This window comes from Typopeltis vanoorti, chromosome 13, assembly GCF_054136105.1.
Source record: "Typopeltis vanoorti isolate ZY-2024b chromosome 13, IOZ_Tvanoo_1.0, whole genome shotgun sequence".
NCBI lineage: Eukaryota > Metazoa > Arthropoda > Arachnida > Uropygi > Thelyphonidae > Typopeltis > Typopeltis vanoorti.
The window spans coordinates 99159355-99175831 of NC_143561.1; the positions used below are offsets into that span (position 1 = coordinate 99159355).

Sequence of the window (16477 nt, forward strand, 5' to 3'; positions counted from 1 at the left end):
ATACAGAATTTACATATTTCAACATAAACTTGATAAATACTGGTTTCAAATGCCTTTCAAATGAAATTACATTCATTCATCGAATACAACTTCTCTTCTTGTTTGTGATTGGTCAGTTATGATCTGATGTTAATACAATGGCGACAACTGCGTCATTTCAAAACATATCTTTTTCAGCACCGTGAGTGCACCGTAAGAATACAGATGCGTTTAATTACGCAATTGCGGAATGGTAAGCACATAAGATTTTTGCAAAAGAACTTCTCTTCTGGGGGGGGGGGTGTTGAACTCCCCCCCCCCCGTCCGAATACAATAAACACAGCAAAATATGTCGAGAACTCCACGGACAGGATAATCTGATTCTGTGATGAGAAAGAGCCATAGATCAGACTCTTTATAGCGTCATCTTTAGTATATGCACTATATTGTAAAAATTATTAGGACACATGAGCGTTTCATAAATCTCAAATAAGCTGCAGATGTCACTTTCGTGGAATAGACTCAAAAATCTTGTCCGAAATTTTCGAATTCGTGTCAATCCTTTTAGACATCAACCACAGTTTATCTCAATGTACTGAATCAATTGCAGGTAAAAAAGTCAATTGTGTTATCTTAACGAGCAGCTTTTGTCATTCTATATTTTTTAATTGTTTAAATTTTTTTTTTTTTTTGGCTAGATAGTTGAAGCAAGAATGCTTTTCATATTCCCCGTTATCTGTAGAAGAAAATGTATGCACAGGGTAATGTAGGGCTATAAGCTCTTATCATCGCAGAAGAGTAACACCAATAGCCGAGCCTCAGTTAAAACTTAATTGGCTGCAGTATTGCCATCCATTACCCTCCTGGGTATCCATTTTAGTCGCCTCGTGCGACATACATGGGCTACAGTGGGGAGATTTTTAAGTAAAGCCTTCTCTAAAAATTAAGACGATCCCTCGGACCACTCCCTACGAGTGGCCGAAAGATCGTCCAACTCAGCGTTGGTTCCACTTAGTGACGAGCCCCCACCACTGAACAGAACCACTCATTCCGGGGAAAAGCATCCACCGACAGGGCCCCACACGGGCCACGCCGGAGAACATCTTGCCCAGAGACTCGAAATGCTCTCTCAGGGCAAACCCCTCTCCCCTCACAGGAGCAAAATTTCGGAAGAAACTTAAGAGAGCGAACTCTCGAAACTCCTCCCATTTAGTCGCCACTTAACGACATGCATGGACTACAGTGGGGCTATTATTAGCCTGGTCACCACACTGGGTGTCATTCTAGTTCTTAAATCCTTAAAAGGACTGGCTAGATGGGCGAAGCAAGAAGGCTTTTCATATTCCCCTGAAGAGGACAGTGAAGGAATTGGGTGTTATTGAGCTATATAAAGCTCTGATAATGGTAGGAAGGTGACAGAAATAGCCGAGCCTCAGTTAGAACTTCATTGGCTACAGCACTGCCATCCATTACCCTCCCTGGATACCCATTTTAGTCGCCTCGTACGACATGCATGAGCTACATTGGGGCTTTTGTTAAATTAAAACCAAACTAAAAATTAGGACGATCCCTAGACTATTCTAAGAGTGGCCGAAAGACCATCCAATTCAGCGTTGGTTCCACTCAGTGACGCCCCCCCACCACCACCGAGCAGAACCGCTCATATTCCAGGGAAAAGCATCCATCGACAAAGCCCCTCACCGGGCTATGCCGATGAGGGGCTTTGTCGGTGTCACCCTCCCAGTCAAACCCCCCCTCACCGGGAGCAAAATTCCGGAAGAAACCTGAGAGAGCAAAACTCTCGAAACTCTGCGTTCATTTTAGTCGCCTCTTAAGACTCGAATTTTCGCTTTTTTTTTTAAGCAAAGCCGACTTTAAAAATTAGGACGATCCCTAGACTACTCCATAGTGGCCGAAAGACCGTCCAACGTTGGCGTTGGCTCCACTCGGTGATGAGGCACCCCCACCACCACCACCGACTAGAACCGTTCATATTCCAGGGAAAAGCATCCACTGACAAAGCCTCTCACCGGGCCGTGCCGGAGGACACCCTCCCCTGAGACTCAAAATATGCACTCCCAGGCAACCCTCCCGAAATCTAAGCCCCCCCCTCACTGGGAGTGAAATTCTGGAAGAAACCTGAGAGAGCAAAACTCGAAACTCTGTGTGCATTTAGTCGCCCCTCACGACATGCTTGGATTTGCATTGGTGCTGATACGTAAGTAAAGCCCTGTGTAAAAATTAGAACGATCCCTAGAGCACACAATAGTGGCCGAAAAATCGTCCAACTCAGCGTTTGCTCCACTCGGTGAGGCCCCCCCCCCCACCGCTGAGCAGAACCGCTCATATTCCAGGGAAAAGCATCCACCGACAAAGCCCCTCACCGGATCGTGCCGGAGGACTCCCTCCCCAGAGACTCAAATTGCTCTCTTAAGGCAAAAACCTCAAGAGAGCTAACTCCAACTCGCGAAACTCAGCGTCCATTTTAGTCGCCTTTTACGACACGCATGGATTTACATTGGGACGATTCTTAAGTAAAGCCCTGTATTAAAATTAGAATGATCCGTAGACCACACAATAGTGGCCGAAAGATCGTCCAACTCAGCGTTGGCTCCACTCAATGACGCCCCCCCACCACCACCACCATCGAGGAACCGCTCATATTCCAGGGAAAAGCATCCACCGACAAAACCCCTCAGCGGGCCGTGCCGGAGGACACCCTACCCAGGGACTCAAAATATGCACTCCCAGGAAAACCTTCCGAAATCTAATTTAAGCCACCCCCCCCCCCTTAGTGGGAGCGAAATTCCGGAAGAAACCTGATAGAGCAAAATTCTCGAAACTCCGCGTCCATTTTAGTCGCCTTTTACGACACGCATTGATTTGCGTTGAGGCTATTCTTATCCCGGCCACCACACGGGAAACCTTCACCGTCATTCTAGTCCTTATAAGGACTGGCTTAAAGGGGCGAAGCGAGAATATTTTTCATCTTCCCTGTTATCTGTAGAGGACAGTGTAGGGATAAGGTGTTATTGAGCTATGTAAAGCTCTGATCATGGCAAGAAGGAAACAGCAATAGCCGAACCTCAGATAGAACTTCATTGGCTACAGCATTGCCATCCATTACCCTCCCAGGGTTTCATCCTTCTCATAGGTTTTCCTCATTCTAGTTATATTTGCAATGGATTGAAATCATTGCACTATTGAAGAATAAGAAAAGGTGTTTTTTAATTTTTATATTATTTTGTATTTGCATTTCTTAGAGAAAGAAACTTTATTCTATAGATTTTAATGGATAATTTTGAAATAATGAGGTAATTTTGAGATAATTTTCAAATGCAGCAGCAAATGAAAGCTTAGGAAAGACCAAAAAATTCAATAAAAGGAAAAAACTGAAGATCTGGGATGATACAATGAAAGAAATAATCAAAAAGAAAAAAGAAGCCTATCACAAATGGTTAAGCAGTAAAAGATTAGAAGATGAAATAGAATATAAAAGAATAACAGCTATAGCTAAAAGAGAAGTCAGAAAAAGACATAGAGAATCATGGAACAAATTTGTTTCTAATTTAGAACATGATTTATATAAAACAAGACCCAATGTATATAAAATTTTGAAACACTTAAATGCAGATACCAAAGAAAACATAAAATTAAACACTGAATTGAAATTAGAAGAATTTCTAAATTGCTACACAGAATTGTGGACAGAAAAATATTTTAAAAAAGACAACTGGCAAACAATTAATGAAAATGAAAAGGAAATAACTAAAGAAGAATTAGAAATCAGCCTGAAAGAAACAAGAAACGGAAAATCACCTGGAGAAGATAAACTAGGTTCAAAACTATATAAATATGCAGGAACTAGATTCAAAGAAAGACTCTTATTATTTTTAAATAAAATTTATTCAACTGGTATCCCCCCAATAGAATGGAAAAAAGCAATTGTGATTCCTATCTTTAAGAAAGGTAATAGAGATGACCCTAAAAACTATAGAGTTATCAGTATACTAAATTCCTGTTACAAAATATATAGCAGAAATAGCAAACTAATGAAATATTCCGAAAACTTTATTTTAGAAGTACAGAATGGGTTTAGAAAGGACGATCATGTATAGACCCGGCCTTTTGCCTAAAATTAATAATAGAAAAAAGAAGAGAATACAATTTAGAAACACATATTGCATTTATTGACTTTGAAAAAGCATTTGACAAAGTTAAAAGAAACATATTATTTAACATATTAAAAGAAAGACAAATACCAAATAATATCCTAAAAGCTATCACAAGTATATATGAACATAATCCAATACAAATAAGATTAAATCACGAGCTATCATATACGAGAGAGATAAACCAAGGGGTCCGACAGGGATGTCCCCTCTCAGCAACTCTTTTTAATATCTACTTAAATGAAATAATAATAAAATGGAGTAAAAATTTACATCAAGGAATTAAACTTTCACCTACAGTTAACTTAAACACTCTCCTCTTTGCAGACGACCAAATAATAATTACAAATTCTGAAGATTACTTACAGAAAGCTATTTTAAATCTAAATGAGATATCCAAAGATTATGGTATGATAATATCAACAGAAAAATCAAAAACTATGTCCTTTAAAGGACAAGATCCAGCAAGAACTAAAATAGTATTAGATAACAAGATCTTAGAACAGGTGAATTCATTTAACTACCTAGGATGTATGATCACATATGAAAATGATATAAACGTAAAAATTGCAAAATATTTAAAAATAACAGGTGTAATTAACTCTATATTTAAACCAAACCTAGTTCAAAAACAAACCAGGCTAAAAGTATACAATACATTAGCTCTACCGGTCTTAATGTATGGAAGCGAAATCTGGACAATAAAACAAAAAGACGAACAAAGATTAACAACAGCAGAAATGAAGTTTATGAGAAAAACTGCAAGGTATACTCTATTTGATCACAAAAGAAACGAAGAAATTATGAAAGAATGAAACCAAAAACCAGAAACAGAAAAAAATTAAAAAATATAAACATAAATGGATGGAACACGTTCAAAGAATGAAAACAGAAAGATTACCAAAACAAGCCTTAAAGTACAAGCCATTAGGAAAAGGAAAACCAGGACGTCCTCTTAAACGATGATTTCTAAGGCCGGAACAGGCCATGTTAGGCCTAAATCGTTGATATGCATGATGATGATGATGATGATGATGATTTTGAAATAATTCTTTATTTTAATGAATAGTCATTATCTTTTATACTTATATATTGAAAAAAGTGTTTTTTGTTTGTATGCTTAGCATAAAACTGAAATTGCCTATTGTTTGAAAATTTCCGTTTGGTCTCTAAAGCTGTCATTAATCCCATCTGGATTTCTTAAATCATCTAAATAAATGCATTTAGCACAGAATGGGACATTCAGAGGGAATTATGCCATAAATCCACTGTCAACTAATATTGTGTCGTGTAACTGGTTTTATAAATATATTAAAACATTAATTTATTTGAATATATTAATACAAAGGTTTTACAGCACTCGTAAATGAAGTTAAAATCTACGTATTCTGGTATGTTTCTTATGCGGCTGGCCATCTCAGGCACGTGCAACGCGTATCACGTGATCAATTGTTGCTTGTTCGGTGGAACTGTCAGCTTATTTAATACACAATATTTTATACATCCGGAATAAATTTAATCCTGTGTCCTGAACCTATAATTAATTAAGCTGCGTATGATGATCCAACGTCCGTGACGCCCCCTTACGCAAAACTATGGCACGACCTCATAAAACCAATATTAAGCTATTGATTGTCATGTATTTTTGTCTATAAACTGCGCGCGCGTTCTCCTGGCTTTTCTCCTGTTTTGGGCACAAAAAACTGAGCTAGGCATATAAACTGAGTAATACAACATTCTTGCGTAATGTTGTATTACTCAATTTATATTAAAATTATTAACTGTCACATAAAAATTAAAAGTTTTTATGTGAAAATCTTTTTCTATAAACTTTGTCTGTATTTTTGTCTATAAACTGTGCGTGCGTTCTCCTGTTTTGGGCACAAAAAACTGAGCTAGGCATATAAACTGAGTAGTACAACATTCTTGCGTAATGTTGTATTACTCAGTTTATATGAAAATTATTAATTGTCACATAAAAATTAAAAGTTTTTATGTGAAAATCTCCAAGGGCCGTACATCCACCGTAGATTAGTACCACGTTTGGGCTAAGGATTAGATAACCTGGAACTATTTCACTGCATTTCAGTTCGCCGTTAAACAGGATGGTGGGTTCATCATGATCCAAACCGAGAAATAGGGAATATAGGGTGGTGGTGGGGGGGGGAATAATAATTAAGCCAGTCAGAAGTGAATAGTAACTAACATGAGCCAAATTAAGTACCTAAGATGCAAAAGTTTTTCGATGTTGCATTAAAAAAAAAAGCTTAAAGATCGCAAAAAAAGTTTATAGAAAAGTCAGTATCACTCTTACAGTATCTTAAGAGCATCCTTTATAAAGACAAGTCGCACTGTACTATGAAGACGTCGGTATATGAGAAAAGCCCAAGGACTGTTAAGTGCTGGATCGTGTCTCCCAGTGTGGAAAGCAGACTGGTTTTAGGGATGTTTACGGTCACTTGCTGATAGCGAGGTCAATAATATATATATATATATATATATATATATATATATATATATATATATATATATATATATATATATATATATATATATATATATATATATATATATATATATATTTATATATATATAATAAGCAACCTATTTAAATGATAGTTCGATGTGGTTGCTTCCAAGATATATTTTAAGGATGGAACCAAAACAATAAAAATTGCCGTTCCAAAAAGTTATTGCAGAGGATTGAATCAACTATTTTTTTTACTGTTCTTTTAATAAAAACGTTTTCCTTCAAATTTTTTTTTTTGTTTACAATTACATCTTTTTTATTTTAAAATTTTTCCCATTAGAGTTTCGTTTCATAATAACCAACTCTGGTGTTGGTAGCTGCTTATAACTTAATTATTGTCATTAAATAAAGGCAAAAGATGTGTTGAACGTCACTGCATTGTTGATAAGAGGATCATTGTTTATTTTAAAATCAAATTATTCAGACATCTTTCGACTGGTTTGATTATTTCTCTGTTTTTGTTTTGGCTAAAAAAATCATGACAGTAATGATCAATTTCATTTGAATCGACTAATTTACTACTAACATCCTAAGCCAATGAAGCTCTTGGGCAGTTATGTTTCTGTAAATTCTCACTCAGTATGATTTATAAGTCAAATTATACCATTGCATGCCTTCTTATTTGAAAGCCCAACCATCTGCATCGGATTTCATTAATAATGAACTGGAAGTTTAAGCTTTAGAAAAAAAAAAGTCAACTGTAATGAAGAATAAAATTCTATCCACCATTCATACGTATTTCTATAGAGTTGTTTATAGGAAAAGATCCAAATGAATGAAACCACATACGTCATGTAGACTTGTGCATGTGACATGAATAGTTCGAGTTAAGTTCTGTACTCCGATGCGTTTTCTAATTTAAAAATAAACGCAAAAGAAAACAAAATGAATGCAACGTTAATGTTCTTTTCTCACTTTAGAGAATGAATTACTTTTGCAGTTAGAAAAGATTAAAAGATTCCAAGTTGGCGTCTTGTTATGGCGCTCTGAAATCTCTGGGCTATTTAAGATCATTATCAGAATCCAGAGAAAGAGTTTGGCATCAGTCATGGTAATCCTGGAGGCTTTCAAATGCCTCGAAGTGATAAAATGAGAAACGTAGAGCCAAGAAATCTTCTAAATTGTGATATCTGAGAAACATATTGTGATTATGAAACGTGATGTTTCTTTCATATGTAAAATGCAGCGTGATTAAATAGATAAAATTTAGATACACTCCGTGCCAACGAACAGATATTGTCGATCCAATATTTAATAGTTATTCATTTTCTCAAATAAGAGTTAAGTTTAGAAAAGTGTCGATAGTTGTTTTTGATATTCATTGTTAAAAATTGCTCTTACATTCATTGTTGGCAAGTGTATTTTGATGTTCATTGTTGGCAAGTGTATTTTGATGTTCATTGTTAAACGTTGCTCTAATTTTCATTGTTGGCAAGTGTATTTTGATGTTCATTGTTAAACGTTGCTCTAATTTTCATTGTTGGAAAGTATATTTTGATGTTCATTGTTAAACGTTGCTCTGATATTCATTATTGAAAGTACCCATAAGCAGCTCTTATTGTTGAAAAGTATCCGTTATTTTTATTTGTCGGTAGGTATTTTGATTTTATAATTTTGATTTCAGATATGGCAGTGTATCATTTAAACAATTTTTTTAAAAATGCAGTCGTCTGTTGCAATTAGATGGTAAACTGCCCACTGTATGACTGCTGTCCTCTCCCTTATTGGACCACTGAAGCGACTTGAAACACTCTGCATTTGGTCTCTAGAGCAGTTTTTGTAATTATGTAACCCTTATTCTAAACGTTGAAACTTGCTATGAATTTGCAATCTTTCATGGTAGAATGTAACCTAAAAAAATCTTCACATCCGTCTTACGCGACAACAAACTACCGAAAACTTGTAATATATAGTGATATAAAACAAACGTAAACAACTTAATAAGTAAGCCTTATTTAACCTGTATATCCCCATAGCTTAGTCGCTACTGACGAAGCCGCCCTTCAGTTGGAGAATAATGGATTCAAATCTCATCTAAAATGGAAAAAAACTTTATAAAGGTCTTTCCCTTTGAAGGTAGGGTAACCGGTCTCAGACTGAGGTATCCGTTTCCTTCGAACATTCAGTTTTTCCGAGCCTGCAAAATAGCTAAAGCATTCGGAATAGCACAAGCAATTTATAATCCTACATTGGCTTAATCGTAGTAACGTCGACTATAATTTCAACTAACCAATCTGATATGTGTCTTCAAGAGGTGTACTGGGTACTATTGTTAACAGTTTTTCAGCATTATTAGCTGCACATCAGCGCCTAAATACCTGAAATGTTTTACTTGTTCTAAAAGTCTAGCAGTAGAAGATGTTTTCAGCATGAGTCGTTCTAAAATGAATCAACATACTTGAAAAAGACTTGCAAAATGCTGTTCAACTTCCGTATTATGAAGCATGCAAGTTGAACCCTCGTATAACAACGCCAAGCGGTTAATAGCCCCGTTAAATTTATTGGACCAGAAGCTTTTATCTCGAGTGCACATAAAATTTCACCTCGAGGTCTGTTTTCTTCCAAATGGCTGTTTACAATCGTTCTCACCTTCCGCTTGGTAAGTTATTGCAACCCCCCCCCTCAAGAACAAGCTTATTTCTAGCTTTCAAGAATGTTCGGTACTTTTCCCCTTCACCTATCACTAACAGCTGTGAAAACAAGAATGGGTTATTCCTTCCGTCTATCCGCCATTTGCAGTGTGGTTGTTGGGAATACTTGGAATTTATAGACAACAGCGTCGGCGAAACACGCTTCGAATGGGAAGATAATAAAGTTCGTCATCAGAATGAAAGGTATGGCGACCATCCGCATCAACTCACAGTTGGTGAGGTGTGAGGCTCGTGTCGTAACCGACGTGGACACTTTTGACACTTCTCTGATAAGTAAGGAAATATCACGAACTACAAGCACGTGAATAATTAAGTTAGTCGCGAACTGAATTCTACTTTAATGTTTCCATAGGCATGCATTGCTCAGTTGCAATCGGGTATATCGGATACCGGAAATGACGTAGTGGAAACTCAATGAATGATTTAGTGCTGACAAGCAAAAAGAATTTCCACCGGAACATTAAATCTATTCTATAGAGACACGCACAATTAATAGAATACTTTCTCGCTATCATTTCTTCTGTCGTTTTGATAACAATCTACGGAATTTAATGATGAATGTCATTTTGTTCTTACGAATTTCCGCCGGCGGATAATAACGGGGCTATACCTCTATTTTGTACGGTGTTCTGAGCTGTCAACAAAGATAGATTAATTTTGAGCTGTGTTGAAATAATTTCTTACGATAATCTGTCTTACAAAATAGATAGTGAGAAGAAGTAAAGGCACATTCCTGAAGGAGTACTTAAATATAAAAAAATTGCGTTTGAAAAACAAATTCTTTATGTAGTAAAACAAAAAAAAAAACTTGGGATGGAATACTGCAAGTAAATTATCATTTCAAAAGATCTGGTATGATTAATATCCTACCCGTCATAATATATAATGTTCCACTTCATTATCAGTCTGCTTTTCAAGTCGGGTTATAATTTTTCAATTGTTTCGCGGAGGACAACACAACTAAATGAAATGCATGCACGCAGATGTCCAGATATTTGTTTTTATTAGTTCTGTTGTCATTAGTTTTATCATTAGCTCTCTCTTAGAAAGGCGCATCAAATACTGTAATAAAGTTATTTTTAAAAAAAAGAACGTCAAAACCCACAATGGATATTATAATGTATCGTTTTTCTGAAACAATGTCAAAACAAAACGCAGTTTGGTTTTCTTTCCATTTTTCTCTCTTTGTTAATCTTAAAACTGTCGGGTGGGTATTGATTAGCGACGGTGTGGTTCTTCCCCAAACTATCCAATAACAGAGTCACATTAATAGCATGAGGATGGAGACAGGCGTTAAAGTAGGATATTAAGAAGGTAAGAAGAAAAAAAAAAAGAGATAAGAATTATATCGGATGTGTAATGATGAGGAAAGAGGTAATGAATGGAAGGATAGAGTGGGATGAAGATTGCTGTTTTGGAAAGACGAACGTGTTAGAGGAACCACTAAAGATAACTCCACTTCCAAGTATCTTTGACGCTACGCGCACACACACACAGTCGATATTCAGGAAAATCCAACCATCTTCTAAGCGTAAAAATTGCTTATCTTAGCTACTTTTTGGAGAGTGAGTTTCTTTTGTCTTTCAGCATCGGGATCTATGGAGGCACATGATTCAGGAAATCTAGTTGTACACTTAAAGCAATCTCGAGATGAACGTTAACAGATACGACTGCAATCAAGAAAATTGCATTGTGTACTAAAAAAAAGAGAGAGAAATTGTAATCAAACATAAAGTTTAAATCGCTTACCAACAGAAGCTATAAACTTGAAAGAAAAGGATTGGCTTGAATTTAAAATTCTGGGCTAAATATTTTTTTTAATAATTTTCAGTTGGTTAATAGGTAAGCACAATGAAAGAATTGTGAAAAGTGGCGAATCAATAAATAGAAACAGCCGTGTTAGTATTAGGATATATATATACCACCCTCGTGATATATATATATATATCACGAGGGTGGTCTTTTTTAAAGTTTTCATTTACTTATTTTAAAAATAATAATGCATATTTATTATTTCATTATATATTTGTACTGTTGTTCAATTAAATTCATTTAAATTTGTATATTTCTGTATTATACTGGTGCACCTATTCATAGTTTACTTATAAAGAATATAATAAAACAAGACAACTGTAAAATCTGGGAAGATGGAGAGGGATGTGAGGATTTCCAGGGTAACAAATGGCAATGCTGTAGCCAATGAAGTTTTAACTGAGGCTCGGCTATTGCCGTTACCCAGCCATGATTAGAGCTTTTTAGCTCAATAACACTCCATCCACACAGATTATCTTCATTCAGATGACGGGATAAAGAGTCAAGGACTCAGTCCATCACCCAGTTCTTATAAGAACTATAAGAAATCTGGGAAGTTTCAGGATCATTTTTCTATTCTTTGGTCCTTTTGACTTACTCTACCTTCAATATTATATTATATTATTATATTATATCCGGCTAACTTTGTTTCTATTTGAAAATCCATGATAAATGTTATAACCAATGTTTGGTTCTACCAAGTTAGCTACCCTTGGCTCTAATGTAACAATAGCAGTACGTAAATGTTGATCTAATGAGTAGAAATTTGCAAATAAAGAGTATGGAACCATAAAATCACACTTCGATAGACTTTCATAGCCTACGCAATCATCAACTTATAGATTGTGTTACCACGATCTTCAAAGAATATGTAATGTAAAAATAGCTTCTTGGATTGTGGGATAATGATCCTTATGAATCGTGAAACAATGATTCGTAGATTGTGAAATATGTCTGCAATTTCAACAATGGTCCATTGTTGAAATTGCAGACATGATAGACTTTAGAATGCGACAATAGTCTTTATACACTATTGCAACAATTGATCCATAGATTTGTCATTACAAACACAGTCCTCCGCAAACTAAACAAAAATATAGTCATGAAATACAAAACATCGTAAATAAATTATTAATGTTAAAACTATCATACGACTATGTTAATATATATTTCTCTACTAAAACTTAGAAATACATGTAAATACTTCTGACAATAACATTGAATGTCTACTCTACAAAGTTCAATTTTAATAATCGCTACTCAAAATAAATTCTTTTTAATATTCTTTTTTTTTCTCTATTTTATAATGTTCGCCTTTGCGCTTTTTCCTTTCATAAATGTTTTATTAAATGTAATATTTCGATGCGGGTTTGTGTATGTAACCCATTTCGAAAACATGTCGTAAAAGTAAAACGCACACAGGTTTCGATTGCACTTTGGAAACATTCTCGTTACAAGACGACATCTTCATTTTTGAAACCATTAATCATCCTTATTGCACGGAAAGCAATACTTCTCCCTACTAAATTCTTATTATGTCATTTCTGCTGCCTCTTAAGATGAAGAGAACGTGCGCGGTAGCAGCATACAAAGTTTAATCATTTGCATTTCAACGACTCTTATGGGATTATTGTATTTGCTCTTGGTAGTCATTCCGTGTTTGTACATCCTTTACCGTACTTGGCTTTATCCCTCATATTTGGATCAATAACATACTTCTCCTTATGTGTGTTCTTCCTTGTAATCTACTTCAGCATTCGAAGGTCTTGTAAGCTCTAAGAGTCTACGGATATATTTTATGGGTTGTTGCTGTCCTGTGGTACGAGTGAAAATATTCTGACTTCGCCATTAAGTTGGACCTGTATTGGATAACTTCGTGCACACGTTTCATGATTTAAATGTGCACGTGGTTGCCTATTTGCATTCATTTAGGAAGTACCTCTATCATTTGAAGTTACTTTCACTGCTTCCATAATGTCTGTTTGCCTTTATTGAAACTTGTTTGCTTAGTCTTGGGTAAATAGTAGTACTTTAAAAATAATTAAACATTGATTTTAGAAAAGATTTCACTGCGGTTTTAATCCTTGCAATGGTTAATCTATTTCTGCAATGAATACAAAATAAGACTTGGAGAAATTTCCTTCCATTGTTAGCATTTTAAGTTGCTATAGATACACGTTGCTAAGTAACAGCTTTAGCTTAATATTGTTACTCTTCTTTGGTTTGTTGTTTTAGTGAAACAACACACTGCCTCTGTTTCGTTAATATGTAATGATAAATACTCTTATTTTATGACTTTACCGAGAATGCCCTATTATTATAACTATTTTGAGTCATCCCGTTTTAAACATTCTAAATACATATAGAATTCCACTTCTGTTTGCCTTTTTTTTGCCAACATTTTCTAAATACAGTGTATCTCTTACTTTCTTAGACTTCTCTCTTGTCTCTTTCGATCGTAATCTATTTTCTTTCCGTGGCTGCCACCTTTTAATTTGTCATCAGTCACTGCGAAGAAGATTGCCAAGTGTTTGGTTGTCTGTAAATGGGAGAAAGATTCGTTTCAAGTGTAACCCTCGTTTCTTGGCGATCAATAATGCAATATCCCGAAATGACAACACAAGGGGAGCTCCAAAGGGATACATCTTAATCAACTTGGGCATTTATTTATTTTCGTAACGGACACAAATGTTAGCTTCTAAATCAGTTATTTTAGATATTAAAAATGTTTAAAATATTCCTGTAGTCATGAATTAAATCATCCATTCTGATCATCAAATAAATAATATTCCCCTAATCATCAAATGAGAAGAGCTCCGTAGCTCAGTCGGTATAGACAAAGCCCTTTGATCGGAAAGACCTGGATTCGATTCCCGTCCATAACGGGGAGAACCTTTATCTGGTCTCTTTCGACTAAAGGTGAGTTAGCCGGTCTCATAAGGAGGTGGGGTTTTTTTTCACCAGGAAACTTAGAACAGGCAAACAGGCCTCGTGAACACATAAATCTACAGCTATAAATATACTTAACCCCTCATTAGGAGGGCTCAACCCTCCCGGGCGACGGGCAGAAAAGGGGGGGAAACTGTACGAATAAATAAATCGAATAAATATTCTACTAATCATCAAGCAAATGATATTTTCTGTCATTTTATAATCATAATATGAATTTCATTGTGTCTTTTCATAACTTGCAGTTTTAAAGGTTCATATTTTGTCAAGTTTACCCTTCATGTAATTGCTTATCGCAGAAATGCCTTCTCTTGGAAGTTCTGGAGGACCTTATCATTTATGTAGCTATTGCTTGCAGAAGTTGAATTACACATATTAGAATTTGAAAAGAATCATGTCAGGATGTTTGTGAACATTAATTTCATAAATATTAAATACATCTCATGACTTTTTTCCACTGGTAAACCTACTTTTTAAACTTTGAATGGTGATAATGCTGCTTCATTGCCACTACTTTATTCCACTACACGACAGTATCGCAGTTGTTTTTTTTTTATTTACTTCAGTACTTGTTTGCTGTGTGCGCCTTCACAAAATTTTAGTACCTTCTTGTACTGTTGTTTTGATGGCTTTCTTCATTGCTGGTTCGCGATGTTCCAACTCCGTTTCAAGCTCATCGGAAGAATCATTTTAAATTGTGATTCTTGTTGTGGAGTTCTCCAAATGGTTTCTCGGCCATTTGCTCACCATCTGTAGGCTATTGCACAAAAATCAATTTATCTCATCACCACACGACTATTCCAGAGGTGACCGCTACAATTCAGACGTGTTTGTTTTATTTTGGTAGTAAATAATAGTTTTTCTATAAGTAAAATGGTGGATCTTGCACGCTCATTTGGAAGAACTGCACTAGTTTATTAACAAAAAAAAATAAAAAAAAATAGCTTGTTTCGTAAGTAGCATCATCCAGTGCCCTGAAGTTAGCTAACTAGAAAGAAAAGGTCAAAGGTAACTATCGGTTCGTCTTAATCTGGTAAAATTAATGTATTCTTGTTAATTGCAGTGACAAATAAAGAAATGACTAAAAGATTTTTCGAAGTGAGAATTTATCAACACACAAAAAGCACCACAGAAGACAGTGACGTCATTTCCTGTCATATGAAACACACCTAATTCAAATTCACAGGATAGTGACGTCATTTCCTGTCATATGAAACACAACACCTAATTCAAATTCACATTATAGTGACGTCATTTCCTGTTTTTCAAAATGAGAATTTATCAACACAAAAAAGCACCCTAGAGACACAGATGGTGACGTCATTTCCTGTCATATGAAACCACGCGTAATTCAAATTCACAGGATAGTGACGTCATTTCCTGTCATAAAAAACAACACGTAATTCAAATTCACATGATAGTGTCGTCATTTTCTGTCACATGAAACACAACACGTAATTCAGATCTAGTGCAGAAAATCTAAATGCTCAAAGTTACTACTCAGATGGCGTCCCGTTTTCTCCCAATTGAGTGATAATTTACTTGTTTATAGTTTTTTTCTCAAAGTTATCAACCCGTTGACGTCATTTCCACCCTACTGCGTAGAGGAGCTGAAATCACAGACAGTAACTGTACCATTTATCAATACCGATTCGACCATTTTGAAAGTTTTATCGGCCATTTACACAAACTAAAAGGAAATGCTTACATAATAATTATACGTGTTTTTATATTAAATAAATTAAATTAAATGAATTTAATAACAATGATGCTAACCGCATCATTGTTGGAAAAATTCTCTCGATTTGATGCGATAAACGACAGATGACACCTAATATCTTTCAATGCAAGAGGAAAAAAACAAAGAATTCCATATTAAATGCATCCTGTAAAAATAAACATTTTTATATTAAAATGCATATATTTTGAAATGAGTAATTATTGTAGTTTGGTGTTTGTACCGATTTTTCCAATTTATCTTTAGCTTCTCACAATTTCTTAAAAAAAAGCACTACACTAAACTTAATTATTACTGGGACTCAAGTCATTTAAAATTACAAAATTCTTACGGAAAACACCATTCAAACATAAATTGATTTATGTATTTAATGGCTTTGGTTTAACTGAAAAGGATTTTGTAAGCGGTAGAAAAGAAGATAGTTTAAGCAGTGCATCGCACACATAAAAAATGAAAAAAATTACTTGATATGAAAAATGGCATTTTTGGATTATAGTTTGCCTATTGGAAGAAGTCAAGCAATATTATAAAAGCTATTAAGTAGGGAATAAATAAGAATTAGTCGTTCACAACTTATTTTCATATAGTGGCAAGAGTTTGGCTTGATACCTTCGTTTTTATTATTATCATCATCATCAAATACTAG

General features: G+C 35.2%; 1 protein-coding gene across 22 annotated transcripts in view; it reads left to right on the forward strand.

The window, feature by feature from the left end:
- The window catches only part of LOC150100409 (coiled-coil domain-containing protein AGAP005037-like), a 1356304-nt gene that overhangs the window by 698204 nt on the left and 641623 nt on the right, over positions 1-16477 (forward strand). The gene's annotated exons all lie outside the window — the stretch shown is intronic.